The sequence below is a fragment of the Engystomops pustulosus genome, chromosome 11 (assembly GCF_040894005.1).
Source record: "Engystomops pustulosus chromosome 11, aEngPut4.maternal, whole genome shotgun sequence".
NCBI classification, from domain to species: domain Eukaryota; kingdom Metazoa; phylum Chordata; class Amphibia; order Anura; family Leptodactylidae; genus Engystomops; species Engystomops pustulosus.
The window spans coordinates 19,151,191-19,172,326 of NC_092421.1; positions in this window are offsets into that span (position 1 = coordinate 19,151,191).

The following is a 21,136-nucleotide window of genomic DNA, read 5'->3' on the forward strand; positions in this document are numbered from 1 at the left end:
CACTTACCTTCACCAAGTATAGGCCGGTGAATTTCAGGGCATTCCAGCGCAGAGAACGCGCCGATGGGTCGCGAATGGACCGGGTAAGTAAATATGCCCAACTGATTTTTAAGCCAGGCCTGATTTATAGGGAATGGGGCACATTTACTAAGGGTCCGAACGCCACATTTTGGTCGGGTTTTGCGATTTTTTTCCGTTTTACCCTGAATTGCCCTGGGTTTTTGGCGCACGGGATTTGGCGCACGCAATCAGCGCCGGCTTGCATGCAACACAAATCGGGGGGTGTGGACATCGGACAACCCGACTTATTCGGACAAACCACGGAATTTAAAAACCAAATTGTGTCACAAGATCAGCACTCACATGCACTGGGAAGAAGGTGAACTGTGGCAGCCCTCAGCGGTGAAGCGACACATGCAGGAAATTGGACGCACGATCTTAGTGAATCGCGGTAGACCCGAATCCTCGTCGGACAACACACCTCGGGGATCGCGACAGGACGGGTAAGTAAATGTGCCCCAATGTGTTACAAGTAAATTACAATTTACAAGTTTTTAGGCTGCTACTATTGTCACCGAGTATGCCAAGAAAACCCCCAATTTTCGCGACACATTTTTTTTAAATGCGGCGGTTTTTCCGAATCCGTCGGGTTTTCGTTTGGCCACGCCCCCCGATTTCCGTCGCGTGCATGCCGGTGCCGATGCGCCACAATCCGATCGCGTGCGCCAAAATCCCAGGGCAATTCAGGGAAAATCGGCGCAAATCGGAAATATTCGGGTAACACGTCGGGAAAACGCAAATCGGGCCCTTAGTAATTGACCCCCAATATCTCATAAATGTAGACGAGAAATGAGAATCTTTGGAGAATGTTGATAACTTTTGTACCAAATTTGAGATATTGCAAATCGGATTGGGGCAATCTGATCCTCCCATTGGAAAAACTTGCCCTTGATCCAATCTAGCCATGGTCCCAGTTCTCATGTTTGCTGGGGGTCCCAGCTATTGGACCTCTAGTGGATGGGGGATACCTGCTTATATGTACTTATAGTATTTTTCAGAATATAAGGCGCACCGGAGTATAAGGCGCACCATCAATAAATGCCTGCTTAAATGTCTAAGTTCATATATAAGGCGCACTGGACTATAAGGCGCACCTGATTATAAGGATGTATGACCAGCAGGTGGCAGACCTGTGCACAGTTAAAGGCAGCTGTTGTCTGTAAGTACGGTTCATATATAAGGCGCACCTTTGATTTCTGAGAAAATCAAAGGATTTTTTGTACACCTTATAGTCTGAAAAATACAGTAAATCTTTTTAGGCTTTATAGAATCCTTGTGGATCTAATATATATCAAAGTCAACATTATTGTAGCTTTCCATTATCAATCTCTTAGCACAACTTGAAATGATGATAGTTATCACATTTTCTTATTATAATTTACAGATCATTGTTATTAAGAAACCAGAATCTCACTTACTCTTTAAAAAAAACTATTCCATGAGCTACGCCAATATAACAAAAACATATTACAAAAGTGAATTGCACTTCTTACGTAACATCAATTATTGCATATGGCAGAAGTAGACGTCCCATGTGGCTGAATACACAATTACTGTGTATCCGTAAATACACCGCATCATTGTATATGAGGAGCAGTCAACCAGGATTAGAACATGTAATACATTGTATCACTGTCTAGAAATGTGTAACTTTCCTTACAGCCAGGGCCTAATTTCTTAAGCTTAAGCTTGAGTGCAGCATTCAGAACATATAACATACAGCAAAATACTGTACATCTGTATTCGGGAAGCAATACACATTGGGGCACATTTACTTACCCGGTCCTGTCGCGATCCCGTGGTGCGTTGTCCGACGAGGATTCGGAGTTGCCACGATTCACTAAGGTTGTGCGTCCAATTTCCTGCATGTGTCGCTTCCCCTGCTGAGGTCCGCCGGAGTTCACCTTCTTCTTCCCAGTGCATGTGAGTGCTGATCTTGCGACACAATTTCGTTTTTAAATTCCGTGGTTTGTCCGAATCCGTCGGGTTGTCCGACGTCCATGCCCCCCCATTTTTGTAGCATGCAAGCCAGCGCCAAACGGAAATAATTGAGAAACCTGACGAAGGTGCGTTGTTCGCGCCCTTAGTAAATGAGCCCCATTGGGTTCCTTCATGACCCATCTTTTATATAGCCTATTATGTGGATTGTTTTGAGTATTGAGAGCAGCAAAAGATTTATGAGCATTGCATGGGTGATAAAATATAAAATTTGGTGGGTAGTTTGGGTGGCCCAGGGCCCCTAGAAGGATTGGGCCCCCTGTCCAAACCGCCTATATCATAATCCACTACTGCTCTGCACCACCTCAAGTTACACCCTTGGTTGTCCAATTACTGGATTATGTGGTCTCAGAGTGTTGTGTAGCCAGTAATTTGGATGCCATGGACCTCCAACGGGGGACCGAATCAATGGTGCTGGATGAGGCGGGGTATTAATCTGGTTAGTAAAGCTTCTTTTTTATTGTATCAAATTCACTGACCTTACACAGGTTCTGCAATAATATAGGGAACACATGCGAGCCATAATCACAGAGGGTTCACTGTCCCCTTATGATTTATAGTCACAGAATATTAGATGGGATTTACACGAAGATTCCATTGCAATTAAAAGTGAATGATTGACTTCAATTAAACCCCCTAGATGTGTTTTCTTCTGTGGCCGCTGAGACCACGGATATATCATCCAGACTATAGGATGCTGCTTTAGGGGCCCTTTTGTATTACATATTACGGATTTGTTATAATTAATCCATTTTTTTGCAATGTGCGGAAACGTGAAGAATTTTGTTATTTTTCTGACCTGACAAATTCAACATTTTCTTTCACATTTGGATCCCTGGGGACCAATTATCTTGGTGCAGACTTAGTGCTACATACTGGCCTTGGAAACGCTTCCAATGTCTTTCCCTATGACAGCGCAGAGCATGCTCCATTATCTAGTCTCCGAGTGGCCTGTGAGTCACAGGGTATTTAAGGTCTTACTTCTGATTCTCCAGGGCGCACTGGGAAAAACATATAACAAAATGTGAATGTGTAAATGTCAAGATTTTTATCTAGAGCTGGGTCCTACTATATATAAGAGTTTCATGTGTTTTGAGTTTCTCTGAGTAAAGTGACAGATCTTGATTATAAATTATGGAAAATATTCAGTTTTAGGAAAAGATGCTAAAGAATACAATAATTAATGGAACTATCATCTCTAAATCTTAAAAACAGGATAGCAAATACTGGGCAGCCATATGCAGTGGATATCCCACTAGTAGAAATGAGTGAGCCTGATGGTTGGGTTTGGCTGCCTAAACCTGTACATATTGCTGGCTTGGTGGCTGAAGATCCAATTTGGTAAATTAGCAACTACCCATGGCTATGATTGGCCAGGACTTCCCTTGACTAATCATAACCATGGCTAGTTGCTGGATTGGCCAATCCGGCAATATGTCCAGGTAAGACAGCCAAACCCGACCATCGGGTCCGCTTATCTCTTCCTACAAGTAAAGATAATTGTTTCTCAATACATTTGAGAAACAATTCATATATATTCTTACATATATGAAATAATAGTGAGGAATTTTAACAAAACTATGGGGGTTATTCCCCATACATTGGCACTAGTGCCTTATTTTTGTATGGGCATAGGGCACAGCGAGCCGGTGGGCACAGGGCAGGAACGTGTCCCCTTCACACCAAGGGGAGAAAATACCATGTATATAATAGTGGTGAGCTAGAAATTGGGGTTATTTAAGGACTTGTACACCAGAAAACTGGCATACAAGCCCTGATAAATAATCCGTAATTTTTTTGCTTTATATTACCCTTCACAGTCATCCATATCCATACTTGTATAATAATCAGTGTGGGGCTGTACCAACTGATTAGTGGAGGTCTGACTGCTGGAACCCCCACCAATCGTGTGTACTGGACCCCGGCAATATGGAGAATGGGTGTTCCGTTCTCACTAATGGATTGATCAACAAGAAGATTATCTTTAGCAGTTTACATGTAAATTTAAAAAAAAGAGCTTATGTCAGAGGACAGGGTAGTTTTTGCCAAATCTGGTGGAGTGTGCTTTAAAATTATCTCCGTGATCATCATTTGATCGGTGGGAGCCAAGATTCGGAAATCATCATCTTTTGAGCCCTAGGACCACACAGTAGATAGAACCATTTGCTGCCAACTTTGCACTATATTTTAGAGGGTTAGAAGATGTCCTAAACCGCTGATGGGTGCAGATCTACAAGTCGCCCCCACTGATCACATAAGTCCTCTCCTCACTGACGAGATAGGATATCAATAAAAAAAATCATGGAAACCCCTTTAAGGTCCTTATATCTCAATCTGCTGGAGTGCAGCAAATATCCATAGAAATAAGTCATCGCTAAGGGGGTTATTTACTAAGGGCCCCACGGACGGCACTTTCGTCGGACCTCCATTTTGCACTGCTGGGACAGGTATTTAAAAGGGGTTTTTGGCACACGCGATTGAATCTTGCTGCAATCGCGCCGACTTTCTGCGGACAATCCGACGGATTCGGACAAACCGCAGGATTTAACTTAAAAATTGTGTCGCAAGCCATGCACTTACATACACCGGGAATAAGAAGCTGAACTCTGGCGGACCTGAGCGGGGAAGCGACACATGCAGGATATCGGGAGCATGATCTTCATGAATCGCGGCAGAGTTCCTCCTCGCCGGACAGTCCGGATTGCCAGGGACCGGGTAAGTAAATGTGCCCCTAAGTCTTTAGAAAAGAAACAAACAGGACCTGTGATTTTTATATGTTTTGCTGTGGTTTCCTTTTCCATCCTTGTATGGTTGAAAAAGCGAGCAAAGTACATGCACACTTCCCTCCAACAGGGGACATACGAGTGGTGTTCATGGAGGGGTCGGGCATACTGTAATAACGCCCACATGAAGTGCGAAGGATATGGGACGTCACAGGAAGTCCCAAAAGCGTCTGCAAGCAGGTCACATGACCCAGGACCCCTATTGGTAGATGGGGAAACTTTACCAGGGTACAATATGGGTGACAATATACGGATAATTCACTTAGCCTCCTAATCTTTCACAGAGTATCATAAAGCGGTTTATCTTGTGAAGCGTACAGGCTGAGCGGGAAGGTAAGGAAGGACACATCTGTACCTCATTAAATAATTGAAGTCAATTTATGGCTACAATGACATTACTTTTGATACATTGTGTTATTTTCTTCTGCAGTACCAGTCCATGCCAATAGTTGAAGAATTATTAAACAATATAATTCTTCCTCCTATTTACGCGAACCTATGATCTATTTAGAGATTAGTTTCATATTCTTGGCAGTGTGGTGTAATGAATGCTCATTGTGCATCTTTTTTTTAATAGGAAAATGAATAGAACCATTGAATTATAATGGAAAAAGTTCTTCGTCGGCTTAGAGCTGGTGTGCAAGAATGGGATGGGGTGAACAAAACCTTTCTTAATGGAGCAACTATTCAGTATTCATGGTTTTTGAGCACAAATCATATCCCTAGGGCTTCGAAGATGTGTAGCAGATGGAAACAAGCCAAAAAACCGAACAAACAAAATTCCTTTGTGGCCCTTTGAAAATTTTATTTAAACAGTATTGAAGCAAATAAGCAGAGCAATAGAAGACGTTTCATCAGGTCCATGGAACATGCATGGATCATTCAGAATAAGGCTACATTCACATGAACGATACGGTATATATGCGTTCCCCATAACTTCTATGGCCTCACGGCGTCGTACCGTTCCGTACCGTACACGTGTGGCACCGTACCGCTCCGTAGCCCGTAGAAAGATAGGACATGTCCTATCTTTCTATGTGATATGGCGCCATGCGCTGTATATTCCTATGGAGAGCGGCGGGGTGAGCTGCGCTCATCCCCTGCTCCTCTCCGTAGCGCCGATGTTTGCCGTGTGAATGTAGCCTAAGGCAGTGGCGTAACTTGGTGAGACAGGGCCCCCTAGCAGGCTACTGCATGGGGCCCCCTTCCCACTTAAAAAATATACATATTAGTATACTCAAACATGGGAGTTACAATCACATCCAAATACACTCATGTGCATATACACATACATACAGTGCCATATGCAACATACTCACATACAGTGTATACAGACCCTACCATATACACATCACAGATACTGCATATATACATCACAGTATATGTTATATACATATTATACTGGACATGTGTAGTACAATATAGATATAATGGTGCACATCCTCCATTCTTTATTGTTTCAGGTCGAATGATGGGGCCCCCTGACACTGCGAGCCCCATGGCTGCTACCGCTGTGGTTACGCCCCTGGCCTAAGGCTTGTTTGGGATAAGCTGATGTGTGTGTGTGTAAAAGAACAATAACCCTATTGTTAACCTTAATACAATTTTATTTATCTCTAATCAAAGCCGCTATGATGTCTCCTTTAGACTACCCATGGACTTATACTCCCCTATATATTTCTTACTTACTGTATTGCACATTATAAAGAGGTTGTGAGCAGTATTCATGTGAATGGAGCACTTAGGGTGAACTACAAAACTTAATATTAGCTGCATATTGTTTTTCTTTCATTGGGATCTTTTCCATTCATCACCTTCACAGACTATGGGCACCCGTGATCTAATACCTTATTGGGGACCCTGATGGGAATATGAGTTTAGAAAGGAGGGGAGGTAAGGAAAAGGGCTGGACTGGTGGAGAAAGTTGAATTTTAGAGAATTTATTTTCAGCTACCATTGATTTATGAAGTTTTTAAAACGTTTTTTGAAATCTAATCTTATGTATAAAGTATGTCCCTTGGGCGTATTCTTCACTCAATAGCAAAATCTCTGTTCAATGATGCTGTTCAATGTTACGATTCTATATATGAAATACAAGCGTTCCCCTACTTAAGGACACCAAACTTACAGACCTCTCTGCCCGCTGTGACCCTTGGTGAAGCTCTCTGGATGCTTTACTTTAGTACAGGATGCAAAGCCCATCACACCTGCAGTGAAAATATGACTTTCTGCCTTCTCTGAGCATGTGCTTTACAATATAATTATGTGTTTGAAGTTACCAGATTTCCTGACAAAATCCTCTGTGTAGTCCTAGGGGTTGGGCTTTGGTTTGACTTGTCTGTTCTGAAGACTCATCAGCTCCCAGCCCCACTTTTGTGCTCCTTCACAGGAAAAGAGCTGACATCAGTGGGGGAGGAAGGAGTTCTACAGGAGCACAAAGGTGGGGGCTGAGAGCTGAGGGGTCTGCAGCACAGGCATGTCACATGTTTTTGAAATGCATCCAAACCAAAGCCCAACCCCTGGGACTACACAGAGGATGCTGTTAGGGTGCAAGTTAAAACACACAATTATATTATATGCAATGCAGGTGTGATGGGTTTCTGTAACCTGTCTTAAGTGAAAATGCAGTCCCCAGTGACAAGTTCCCTTTAATGTCCTTTTACGACCAAACAAATTTTGTTTATGCCTCAAAAACATTATATGATGATATCTCACCATGCAGACATCCACGAACTTGGTCTCATTCATCTCTTCTGTCATAACATCCTGACGAAATTTCTTTATGTGACCTCTGTTATACAGGACATCACCTTTTTTCTGATTTTTGTAATGGCTGTTTGTAGATTGCCCCCCCACTGGGTCATTACATTTTATGATAGAGTCTGGCTCCTGTGAATACTGGTTTCATGATCTAAGCATCCTGGTTTAGTAGAGTAATGCCTACCGCTCATAATTTTGGTGTTTTCCTCTTATCTTTATCATCATAACTACTATAATCTAACATTAGGATTACTGGACAGGCAGCCCTTCGGTCCTATATTCAGACCCCAGGGCAGACTGCAGATGGAGAAGCCCAGTCACCCACACACACTGGGGCTCATTTACTAAGGGCTCCGCGGCCGCACTTTCGTCGGGTTTCCCGACTTTTTCCGTTTTGTGCCGAATTCCGCCTGGATTTTGGCGCACTGGAACGGATTTCGGCGCCAGCTTTCACGTAACAGAAATCAGGGGACTTGGCCGTCAGAAAACCCGATGGATTCAGAAAAAACGCGGAATTTAAAAAAGTGTGTCGCAAAATCATGCACTTACATACACCGAGGAGAAGATGGTGAACTCCGGCGGACCTCGGCACAGCAATGACACCTGCTGGAAGTCGGACGCACAAGCTTGCTGAATCGCCGGAAGACCCGAATCCTCATAGGAGAACGCGCCGCTGGATTGCGAAAGGTAAGTAAATGTGCCCCACTGTATTCTGCCCCGGGTTCATAGCTTCTACCAACCCCAGAAGAAGGGTGCTGTAAAGGCAGGTTTACATATACTCCACGACCATGTCAGTCTCCTACCGGAGTGACGATACTTGGAGGTAAATCAATGTTTCCATAAGATTGTTTTTGGCATCTACTATTTTAGTTTTGTCAATGGATGGAGTTTTTGTCTGCCAATTGACAGCAGATGAATGCATCGGGTACTGTAGTACCAACAGGTAGTTACAGCATGACATAACTTTGTTATTAGTTGTTGTAGCCATATGTTTACCCAACATACATGGGGTTGCTCAGTCACAGAAAGTTATCTCCAATCCACAGGGTAAGGGATGATTGGTGAGTGGTCCAGAACCCACCAGATCACAAGAATGGGGGTCATTGAATCCCCAATTGAACAGAGCAGCTGATCGCAGCATATGTGCTTGCTGCTCTACTCATCTCTATGGTCGCTGATGGAAATAGCTGACCACAGTACTCAGCTACTTTCTTCAGTGCCGAAGACTGTGAATGGAGCAGCAGGTGCATGTCCAGCCTTCTGCTCCATTCACTTGGGTTAAATGGACACTCTTTTTCCCCCATTGAGACACTCATCGGTCGGCACAATAAGTTGTTGTGACTGGACCTTTGCAGAATTTTTTTTCATAGTTTCATCATATAATAATAAGATTTTACTGCTTTGTCATATGTGATTACTCTTTTAAAAACAAACAGATAGATGCCCATATTGTCTGTTCAAAAAGTGCTTGACAAAAATGTCTCTCACCAATCGTGAAGTGGGAGGAGACTAACCTATCCCTGTATCTGCCCTGAAAACAAGTCCAATTCACTCTGCCCACAGTTCCCATGATACCTTCTGTTCTCTCATTCAGTAATTTAGCGACAAATCTAGTTTTTTTTTGTCCTCTAACCCAATATTCACATCGGCACCTTACACCTGTGGTCTACAATGACAATATGTGCCAAAATGAGCGTTTCAAAGAGGTATAAACTTGCAGAGTCAGAGAGACCATGCATTTTACTTGCCAATATCGGATGTACACATTGGGGGAGATCTGCTAACCTGTGAATTAAGGTGCATGAAGTATAAAGTATGTCTCCAGTTACACCAAAGTGTTGCGGCGTAACCAAGGAGAGGCTGAAATAGATATGGTAGTAATTGGCACCATTCAACACCTTCCACATCTCAACTACTAACATTTAACACGGTGACCGCATGGAATTATCACTTGGCCAGTTCATCAATAGGCATAACTTCATTCCTCCTGCATGTTTGTACGTGATTACTACATTAGGGAATGTGTAACCATATACCAAGATCTGGCTTTCTTTACAAGTTGATATGTTGACGGTTCTTTTGGCTATGAAGGTGTTAAACAGATGCAGAGAGCTGTAAGATGTTTCCAAGAAAATAGTAATATTATTAGAAGTAGTAACAGTGACTCTAGTGTAATTCCCCCTAAAAATATCTAACAGGAAATTCAACTCCATACTGAACGTGCTTGGTCGACCTGCACAGCGTTTAAGGGGCATCATAAAATGTAAGCTGTGTGCCAAGAAAGGCACATGCACTCTGGAGGGCCGGTTCACATCTACTTCCAATAGAAATAGGAATGTTACTGGACGTACTTGTGTTTACTGGAATATTTTAGGTAATTTTAAGGGTATAAAACAAAATAAATGTAAAAACATAACAAAAAGTTTTATTCCCACTGGGACTTGTCATGATTGCCGATGGTGTTCAATCAACCTCAGTAGTAGGCTACCAACCCAGCAGAAGGCATCGGCAAGATAATATTTGGATGTAATTGAACAGTAAAGTTTCATCATATAATAATAACTCCAAAGTTATAAAGATTTTACCGTTGTCATATGTGATTACACTTTTAAAAACAAACAGATAGATGCCCATGTTGTGTTACTCACCTGTTTCTTTCCAAAGTTATGGCATTGTCTGTTCAAAAAGTGTTTGACAAAAATGTTTCTCACCAGTGGTGAAGTGGGAGGAGACTAACCTTTCCCTGTATCTGCCCTGAAAACAAGTCCAATTCACTTTGCCCACAGTTTCCATGATACATTCAGTAATTTAGCAACAAATCCAGTGAAATTCCTACAAGAAAATCCAGTGAACACTGCACAGTACACATACAGAATGTATATGGTGACCAATCTGGCAGCTTCCATCACGTTCATGGAGGAACATGTAATAAGTAGTAGAAATCAGAAGTAAAACAGTTACATGAAGTGTATAACCTGTGCTGTGTGAGTTCTGAGGGTTAATAGCATCTGTAGTCTGTGCTGAGCACAAGGTGGCGGAGGGGGTGCAGCATGAGGTGAAGAGAGACAGAGAAAGTTCTGTAGAATCACAAACTAGGATGGAAGGACTCTGGGAACACTATTCTACTCACTATTCTGTGTAGGAGACATCAGTATCCACAGCACTGAACACATTCAGCTCTGCTACATACACAAATAGAGCACTTTCACATGATCACATGAGTCCTAACTACTCGGTGAGCAGGGAGCATATACATATACAAATACGTATTTGTACATATAATTTAAAATCCATATACGCACATTGGGGCAGATTTACTTACCCGATCAATTCGCAATCCAGTCCAGTGGTGCGTTCTCTGCGGAGGATTCGGGTCTGGGCAGAATTCACTGAGGAAGTTCCCCTGATGTCCACTAAGTGTCGCTGCTGTGCTGAAGTTCGTAGGATTGCACTGAAGTTCACCGTCCTCCGCTGGGTGCAGGTAAGCACGTGTCAAGCGACACTTTTTTTTAAAAAATGCGGCGGTTTTTCCGAATCCGTCAGGTTTTTTTTAATGGCCACGCCCCCCGATTTCAGTTGTGTGCATGCCGCCGCCGATGCGTTGCGCCAAAATCCAGGGGCAATTCAGGGAAAATTGGCGCAAATTGGAAATATTCGGTTAACCCGTCGGAAAAACGCAAATCGGGCCCTTAGTAAATGACCCCCATTGAGTTTCATTGCAAATAACCTCATTTCTTATTAACCCCTTAAGGACGGAGGGTTTTTTTGGCTCATTTCTCGCTCTCCAACTTCAAAAATCCATAACTTTTTCATTTTTCCGTGTACAGACCTGTGTGAGGGCTTATTTTGTGCGTAACAAATTTTACTTTCCTGTAATGTTATTTATTTTAACATGCTGTGTACTGTGAAGCTGAAAAAAAATTCCAAATGTGGAAAAATTGAAAAAAAAACGCACATGCGTCACGTTCTTGTGGGCTCAGTTTTTACGACTTTCACTCTTCGCTCCAAATAACACGCCTACTTTATTCTTTGGTTCGGTGCGATCGCGGTGATACCAAATTTATATAGGTTTTATTGTGTTTTAATACATTTTCAAAAATTAAACGAATGTGTACAAAAAGGAAAAAAAATTTTTTGCCATCTTCTGACGCTAATAACTTTTTCATACTTTTGCGCACGGAGATGTGTGAGGGGTCATTTTTTGCGAAATGAGGCGACGTTTTCATTGCTACCATTTTGAGGTCTGTGCGACATTTTGATCATTTTTTATTTCATTTTTTATGTTATGTAAAAGGTGTAAAAGTCCCGCCTCGGAGGTCACCGCCGCCTGTAACCGTTTTTATATTTTGATAGATCGGGCATTTTGGGACGCAGCGATACCTAATATGTTTGTGATTTTTACTGTTTATTATGTTTTATATCAGTTCTAGGGAAAGGGGGGTGATTTGAACTTTTAATATTTTATTAATTTTTTTTATTTTTTAAACTTTTTTTTAAATTTTTTTTTTCACTATCTTTTAGACCATCTAGGGTACATTAACCCTAGATGGTCAGATCGCTGCTACCATATACTGCAATACTTCTGTATTGCAATATATGGCATTTTTGCAGCACATTCATTACAATGAGCCACTGGCTCATTGTAACGAATCTGCAGCTGCCAGATAGCCTCGTGTCAAAAGAAGACACGAGGCTACCATGGCAACCGATCGCCGCCCCCCGATGACGTTCGGGGGCGTGGCGATCGAAAAAAAGATGGCGGCGGTCTTTTAAATGCCGCCGGCCACTTTGCCGGCGGCAACGGGGGGGGGTTAATAGCCGCGATCGGTGCTAGCACCGACCGCGGTTATTAGCGGTGGGGGTTTTATGCATTTTGCAAAAACCCCCACCTTTGTATGAAGAGGACTCAGCCCGTGAGCCCTTTTCATACATCCCTTATACCTCGCGTTAAGGGGTTAAACATATTATTTTTTCTTATTTTGTGATTGGTAACAAGGGCAGTTCCCTATTTTGCTAAATTTTTCCTGGTTTTCTTCATCTGCTCCGCATATGTGTCAGGTAAGTTCCTGACGTATACTCTGTAATATACTGGCAGATGGAGACATATTTTTTAACCTATGTTTTATACTGTGCAAAAAACAGCAAGCCACATCTTTCCATCCTGCTGCCACCTGCTGAGCAAAGAATATGCTCAGCAGAGGCCATTGTAGTCCATGGGGCACAGATGTACTGATGTACAGATGTACTGCATCTCTCCCCAGCCTTCACTGAGCGTACACCTGGGAGGTCCCCAGTGATGTCACTCTCCATATAAGGACATTCAGGTGGAGGTGGAGAACCAGGATGATGTGTATCACTATATATGCATACAGGGGGACACGTCTGAGCCCTCCGTTGTATGGATACATGGGGAATCCTTCTGGCATATACTTACAAGGGACGTCTGTGACGAGATGTGAGTGCATCATTAATGGCGCCGTAACATGCTAAATTATCTAAATTATATAAAGCCAAATGGAATTGATTACATTTCTAACTTAAGTAAAGAAGGGGATTCTTAGGTTTGTCATAATTTGTTATGATGTTAAAATTGTGTTCTTTAATTCATGTTTCACATGCATGAGAAATATCCAAAAAAAACCTCACTCAGATTCATGGAACACATTTTTGTACTCACATTTATAGAAAAGAACATACAGGGGCAGATTTACTTACCCGGCCCATTCGCGATCCAGCGGTGCGTTCTCTGCTCTGGATTCGGGTCCGGCCGGGATTCATGAAGGTAGTTCCACCGCCGTCCACCAGGTGGCGCTGCTGCGCTGAAAATCATCTCAACGCGCCGGAATGCACCAACTCGGACCAGGTGAAGGTAAGCGCTTCCCAAGCGACACTATTTCGGTTTTTAAATGCGGTGGTTTTTCCGAATACGTCGGGTTTTCGTTCGGCAACACCCCCCGATTTCCGTCGCGTGCATGCCGGCGCCGATGCGCCACAATCCGATCGCGTGCGACACAATCCCGGGGCAATTCAGGTACAATCGGCGCAAATCGGAAATATTCGGGTAACACGTCGGGAAAACGCGATTTTGGGCCCTTAGTAAATGACCCCCACAGTGTGTGTCTGTGTGGAACTGTCCCAACCAAAGGGACTTCAACTTTTGCTCAAGGTTGTTACTGAGCTTTTATGCAATACTTAAACTTATAATAAATAGGCTTTTTTGAAACCCAGGCCTCCATGAAAGAAGGGTTATACCTATGGAGGTGATAAGATTGGCAATTTTAAGGAGTTGTCCACTTCTTATTGTTTATGTAATTAAAAGATATACATTTTTCCCATATACTTTCTGTATCAATGCCTCAAGATCTCTGCTTGCTGTCATTCTAGAAGAAGCTTCATGGTTTACTTCCTGTGGATAGAAATCTGTCCCTGGTCATGTGATGTCACACAGGTGCACAGCTTGTTATATCCCTGGCTATGTGATGTCACACAGGTGCACAGCTTGTTATATGCCTGGTCATGTGATGTCACACAGGTGCACAGCTTGTTATATCCCTGGTCATGTGATGTCACACAGGTGCACAGCTTGTTATATCCCTGGTTATGTGATGTCACACAGGTGCACAGCTCATTATATCCCTGGTTATGTGATGTCACACAGGTGCACAGCTTGCTATATACCTGGTTATGTGATGTCACACAGGTGCACAGCTTGTTATATGCCTGGTCATGTGATGTCACACAGGTGCACAGCTTGTTATATCCCTGGTTATGTGATGTCACACAGGTGCACAGCTTGTTATATGCCTGGTCATGTGATGTCACACAGGTGCACAGCTTGTTATATGCCTGGTCATTTGATGTCATCCAGGTGCACAACTTGATTTAACACACAGCTCTGATTACTATCTATGATCCGTGCACCTGTGTGACATCACATGACCATTGACTGGTTTTTAACCACAGGAAGTAAATCATGAAGCTTTTGAATGACAGCAAGCAGAGATCTAGAAAACAGTTAGGAATTAATACAGAAAGTATATTGGAAAGTTGTATACCTTTTCATACCTTTTCACAAACAATATCAATGATTTGCTAAAAGTGGACAATCCCTTTAACTTCTACTAGGGGTGTAGCTATACAGTGGTATCCACTTCCAGGCCATGGAGCCTCAAGGGGACCTCACAACTAAAGACTTCATTCTCATAGACGACACATGATGAGAATTTGTTTACCAAATAAAAAATTATTTTCCCCATAAAATTTAATTTTTGGGTGATCTTTTCTTATATATCTATGTTTTTAAGTGTCTTTGTATGTATGAGTAGTTAGAAAAATGGGTGTTACCATTTGGGGGGGGGGGAGTGGTCTCTGCACAATCTAATACAGTCCAGTCAGTGCTGCCGGTTTCTGACCATGCTTAAACACCTCTGAAATTGGTAAAACCTACTTGGCTCACAGATTACTAGAAATAATAGCAAAGCAGCACAACAACATAAAGAGATAGAAGAACAGATCATCCAGAATCATTTTATGAGAAATGCTAATTTTTTTTTATACAATTTTCAAATCCGGAGAGGTGAAAGTGCACAATAATACATTCAAGCTTTGTTTATGGGTGGTAGAAATAATTATATACATATATATATATATATGTGCTCCCATACATTCCATCACATATGAAGCCTTCTATAAATGTGTCGGCTCTTGCATAATGTATCATATGATGATAAGACGACTCTTGTTTCGAACGAGCTTTAAAAATACATGCACATGCATATTAAAGCCCCTGCAAGGATTAGCAATGCCCTATACATTATAGAAATCCCACAAACCTTGCTCTGAACTTAAATTCTGTTAAATATTTAAGATTATCCAATTTGCCCCCACATTGAATTTTAAGTCGCACATGACTCAAACGCAGAGCCAATTGTGAATGCTCGTACAACATGCTTTTAATTCTAGTCTTTCGCTGTGCACGTCTATTCCCTAATATCATCATGTTTCTTTAATCAAATAGACATAGCTTTTACAGATGACAAACCATAAGAGGGTTTGTTTTTTTGTGAATTGTTATACATTTTTAATGACACAATTTTGGGATAAATATATGCTTTTCATATACTTTTATTAAACCTTCATTTTGGGGAATGTTTTGAAAACTGCAATTCTGACATTTTTTAATTTATGATGTTGAACAGGATAACTTCAGTCTCCAGGTAAGTACAATGACTAATCGTGCAGAGACTAATCGTGTGGTTAGAAGAAACCTCAGACTGGGGCCACTAGAGGTCATGTCCTGCCTAGACTAAGGACCATGCCTGATAGCGCTCCCATGATTCCACCAGGTTTTATTTGGATTATTATGTAGTAGCTACATCATTTCAATGAAGTATATGATGCTACCAATGCTTCTGCAAAGAGCTTCTGCAAGAGCAATTTAAAGGGAACATCATGAACACCCGTGTCCCTCCGTGTGCCCCCAGAGCCCCTACACAGCAGAACTCACCTCTCCTGGCTCCAGCGGTGGTCTCTGTGGCTCCAGCGGTTCGGCGTTCGTCCCCGTCTCCTAGGGCTAACACGCATCGGCTTGCAAAGATTTAAAGGGCCAGCATGCCGCCTTCACAGATTAATACCTGCCCCTTCCTGTGACCCTTGTGCCTCACAGCCTTAGAAAAAGCTCCCTAGCGATTCTCCTGCTTTCCTGTGTCTCTTGCGTTCCTGTGTCTCTTGCGTTCCTTTGTCTCTTGCGTTCCTGTGTCTCCTGCTCCCGTGTGTTCCTGCTCCTGAGTTCCTGTGTCCCGTGTGCCTGTGTTCCCGTTCCCATCTGACTGGACCTCCCGTTGCTGACCCCGGATTGGACTTTGATGTTGCATCTCTGCCGCCTGCCCTGACCCTGTGCCTGGACCTGACCACGAGTCTGTCTTCTGCTAAGGCACCTCGACCTCGGCAGATTGCCGCACAGCGCAAACATCTGGGACAAGTCACCGCTGCTAGCTGCCCAGCATCAGCAACCGATTCCTGAGACTGCTCCCGGTCTGTCTTCCTGTGGCTGAGTATATGGCTGTCTATGCTCGGCAAGTATGACGGGGATCCCAAGCTGTGCAGGGGCTTGAGTTCCCTGCACATAGAACTCATGCCATCTCAATTTGATCCAAGGTGACATTCTTCGTCAGTCTCCTGTGCAGGAAGGCCCTGGCCTGGGCTACGCCTCTTTGGGACAGAGACGACCTGGTCACGGCTACTTTGACAGCATTTTTGGCGGAGTTCTGGTCCGTGTTTGAAGAACCTGCACGGGCTTCTTCTGCCGAGACTGCATTGCTTAACCTGCGCCAAGGCAACTCGTCTGTGGGAGAGTATGCAATTCAGTTCCGCACACTAGCCTCTGAACTTGCCTGGAATGATGCAGCCCTCATCGCCACCTTTAAGAAAGGACTTTCTGCGCAGGTCAAAGACGCTCTGGCGGCCATGCAGGTGGACAGAATCCGGCTCTTCCTACAAGAGCATTCTAAACGTCGTCGGGAGAACCTCTGCCTGTATTGTGCCAGCCCAGAGCACTTCAGTACTTGTCCTGTCTGTCCCCGACATCCGGGAAGCACCAGCACCTAGGGTTCTTGGGAATAGTGTCCCTAGGTGAGAGCAAAGCTTCTCAACGTCTGACTCCAGTTCTTTCTTGTTGGCTGGAAGGAATTTGGTCCTGAGGAGAGATTGCGGGAGCCAGAGGATAACGTCCTGGACAAAAACCTGCTTCAGCGATTCCTCAGGCCCAAGAAGAGGGGGGAGGCCGAAGGGGGGGAGTACTGTCAAGTAGATTCTAGTCACAGGTGTTGGCTAGTACCACCTCCCGCGGTGGTCCAGAGGATCCACGCATCCCTAATCCTGACACTTGATATGTAAAGTGAAGCCTCCTGTCTTTTACCTCATCAGTCAGACATTCCTGTCCATAAAATGGCCGCAGATGATGGTTCCTGTGATCTCTAACTGTCCACGAGCAATTGCTCTTCCAGGACCTTATAATCTTGAATACTATTATTATGTTCTAGCAGGGCACTTGTTCATGGACAGATAGGGGAACATTTATCAAAGGTCTCTTAGAGCAGAACTGTTCTAGTTGGCAAAGACAACCAATCAGAGCTCCGCTTTCATTTTCCATCAGTTGTTTATAAAATTAAAGCTGGGCTCTGATTGGTTTCCATGGGCAACTAGAACAGTTTTACCTCAGAAACCTATTGATAAATCTCCCCCATAGAGTGACCATTTTATGGTCAAGGGGCTTAACTTTGCATATCAAGAAAGCGGGGCAGAACTTTTACTAGATGTATATTGGTGAATTACCTAATATCCTGCCCTCCCACACATTTACTCACACATTACAAGAACATGAGGTAAAGTTCTAATGTACGCTGATGAGTAGTGACAGACCCCTGTTCTCCAGATCTTACTGATGAATTGTTGTAATTTGTTCCAATATTTTAATAAAAGATTCTGGTTAATTTATGATGTGCAGGGTCCCAATGCTTTGTAGATGCTGATTGACAGTATTATCCCTATAGCAGTACATAGGGAGAACTCTGTCAATCATCAGTAGGAGGATAGGGAAACTTGTCTATATATCAGTATCTCCCAGTATCAGTATCTCAGCACTGGAAAAGGACTGCATCCATTTATTTGCGTTCACAATAGGTACATTTAAAAGAACAAAAATAACAAATACAGGCGGTCCCCTACTTAAGGACACCCGACTTACAGACAACCCATAGTTACAGACAGACCCCTCTGACCTCTGGTGACCTCTCTGTATGTTACTATAGTCCCAGACTGCACTGATCAGCTGTAAGGTGTCTGTAATGAAGCTTTATTGATAATCCTTGGTCCCATTACAGCAAAAAATGTTTAAGCTCCAATTGTCACTGGGGCCAAATTTTTTTTGTCTGGATCTACAATTATAAAATATACAGTTTCGACTTACATACAAATTCAACTTAAGGACAAACCTCCGGACCCTATCTTGTACGTAACCCTTGGACTGCCTTGCACACGATAATAAATTCGGGTCTTTTTTTATAAAAAGTTAAATGGCGTACAAAAAGGTAACTGTATTTTTCTTTGAAATAGCCTGAATTTTCGGCAGTGACTGCGCTAAGGCTTAGAGGCAATACCACACACAATCACTAGTTGAATATTGGGCTGTGTTTGTTTAACCCCTTCCCGACGCGCGCCATACTAATACGGCGCGCCGGACCTCGGTGCATGGAGAGGGCTCAGCCCGCCAGCATATTGCAGCAAAAGCTTACCGGTAACACCCGTGATCGGTGCTAGCATCTCGCCGCGGATCGTCACTGTCCATGACGTCATCGGGTAGCGATCCGTCGCGTTTTAACCCCTTCATTACAATGTGCTTCATTCAAATCAATAAAAAGTGATCAAAAGGTCACACAGTCCTAAAAATTATAAAACCTGTACAAATTTGGTATCCCCGTAATCGTACCGACCCATAGAATAAAATAGACATGTCATTTGGGGTGCTCAGTGAAAGCTGTAAAATCCAAGCCCACAAGAATACGGCACAAAGGCGGTTTCACCATTTTCACTGCATTTGAAATTTTTTTCCTGCTTCCCAGTACACAGCATGGATTATTAAATACCTTCACTATTAAATGCAATTTGTTACGCAGAAAATAAGCCGTCACACAGCCCTTTATGTGTTAAAATAAAAAAGTTATAGATTTTTGAAGGTGGGGAGTGAAAAATTGAAGCGAAAAAACTAAAAAGGGCCAAGTCGTTAAGGGGTTAAAAAAACTTTTACTTTTTACTTTTATAGTTCCTTTAGCTCATTTTCATATGAATCAATAGCCCAACATTTTAACATTTGGGATTTAAAGGATTGGGCTGGGAAGGAATAGTATTGGTTATAATGTAGAGCACTAGGCTTAGGGGCTGCGCCAGAATATTTCATTGAATCTACATTACAATGTTACCTAATTTTAGATGAACTTACTGAATGTGAACTTTATTAGATATCTATAAAACGTTGCGTGTGACAGAACAATCACATCCATTCTTTCCATACTAAGTGCGAATTCTTCTCCTGGCACTAAGACACTTGGAGCGACTCTTCTGCCACGCAATGCCAACAAATACACTCGTTTGCCACGAATTTCCCCTTAAACTTTTTTGTTTTTTAAATTTTTTTTCAATTCATAGAACACCATCCTTCACGAGACAATCCTCAGACATTAGGACCACATCCAAAATGCCAAGAGGGGGGGGGGGGGGGGCAGGGGGCAGTGCACAAGCAGCTGCAGACTTCCATCTCTGGATTGGCCCGGCGGATTCTGCATTCCTCTACCGACCACATTTAGCTTATAGGGAAAAGTTGTTCTTGTTTTTCTTGGTACTCTGTCGACAGTCGACTGGGATTGTGAAATCAGTTCATCCTCCACAGGCTCCGAATTAGTTTAATTGAGTCATTTTGGGCCCTTGAGCTGATGGGTACAAGAACTACATTGTAACTCTTCAGGCAAATGTGAGATTTTAAGAAGGATGGAATGCAAATAATAACTACTGAATATCTCATCTACAAAATAGCTTAACCCTTTCATCCCTGGAGGATAATTAATTATTAATATTCTAAAAATTTCTGCATAGTTTGAGCTACAAATTATCAATTTTTCCTATTAATATATTTATTATTATATTCCAATAATCTATAGATTTAATAATACAGTATATTCTTGTAATGTATTCTAATTCTGTATGTATACAGGAGCAGACTGGCAGGTATAACCCAGTGGGAAATCTCTAAATGGGCCAACTGGTTGTGAACCACTATGCCCACTTCCTTACCCTTCTGTCCTAAATAAACCTAGAAGGTTAAAATACAAATGGGGCTGAACGAGCAAAGCTAGGCTAAAATCACCAGGATCATTAGCCGTCCACTGTAAGGATACATTGCTGTACAGATACTTACATCACTGGAAGTAGTGGATTCCAATATAGGCGGTAGCCCGGGGCTCAAGGCTTCTAGGGAGCCCATAGCCACCAGAAACAACCCAAAAATTTGGATAACAATAATAATAATTCTTTATATATATAGCGCACACAGATTACGCAGCGCTGCACAAATCATGTCAAATTGGTTCCCAATGGGCTCACAATCTAATCAACCTAACAGTATGTTTTGGAGTGTGGGTGGAAACCGGAGTACCCCGAGGAAACCTACACAAACACGGAGAGAACATACAAACTCTTTGCAGATGTTGACCCTGGGTAGGATTCGAACCCAGGACCCCAGCGCTGCAAGGCAGAAGTGCTACCCACTCAACCACTGTGCCGCCCTTGGATACTAAGAAGGACATTTACCCATGAAATCCTCGTCCATTTGTTCCTTCTCTCAATACACATGTACACAAGAGCCATTTGAGGACCTTTGAAGGTCCTCCATAAGGTCCTAAAACTACAGATTTAAAGCAGACAGAAGGGGTGCATCCTCCATTCCCCAAGAAGCTTGATCCTAGTACAATATGTAGGAAGTAAAT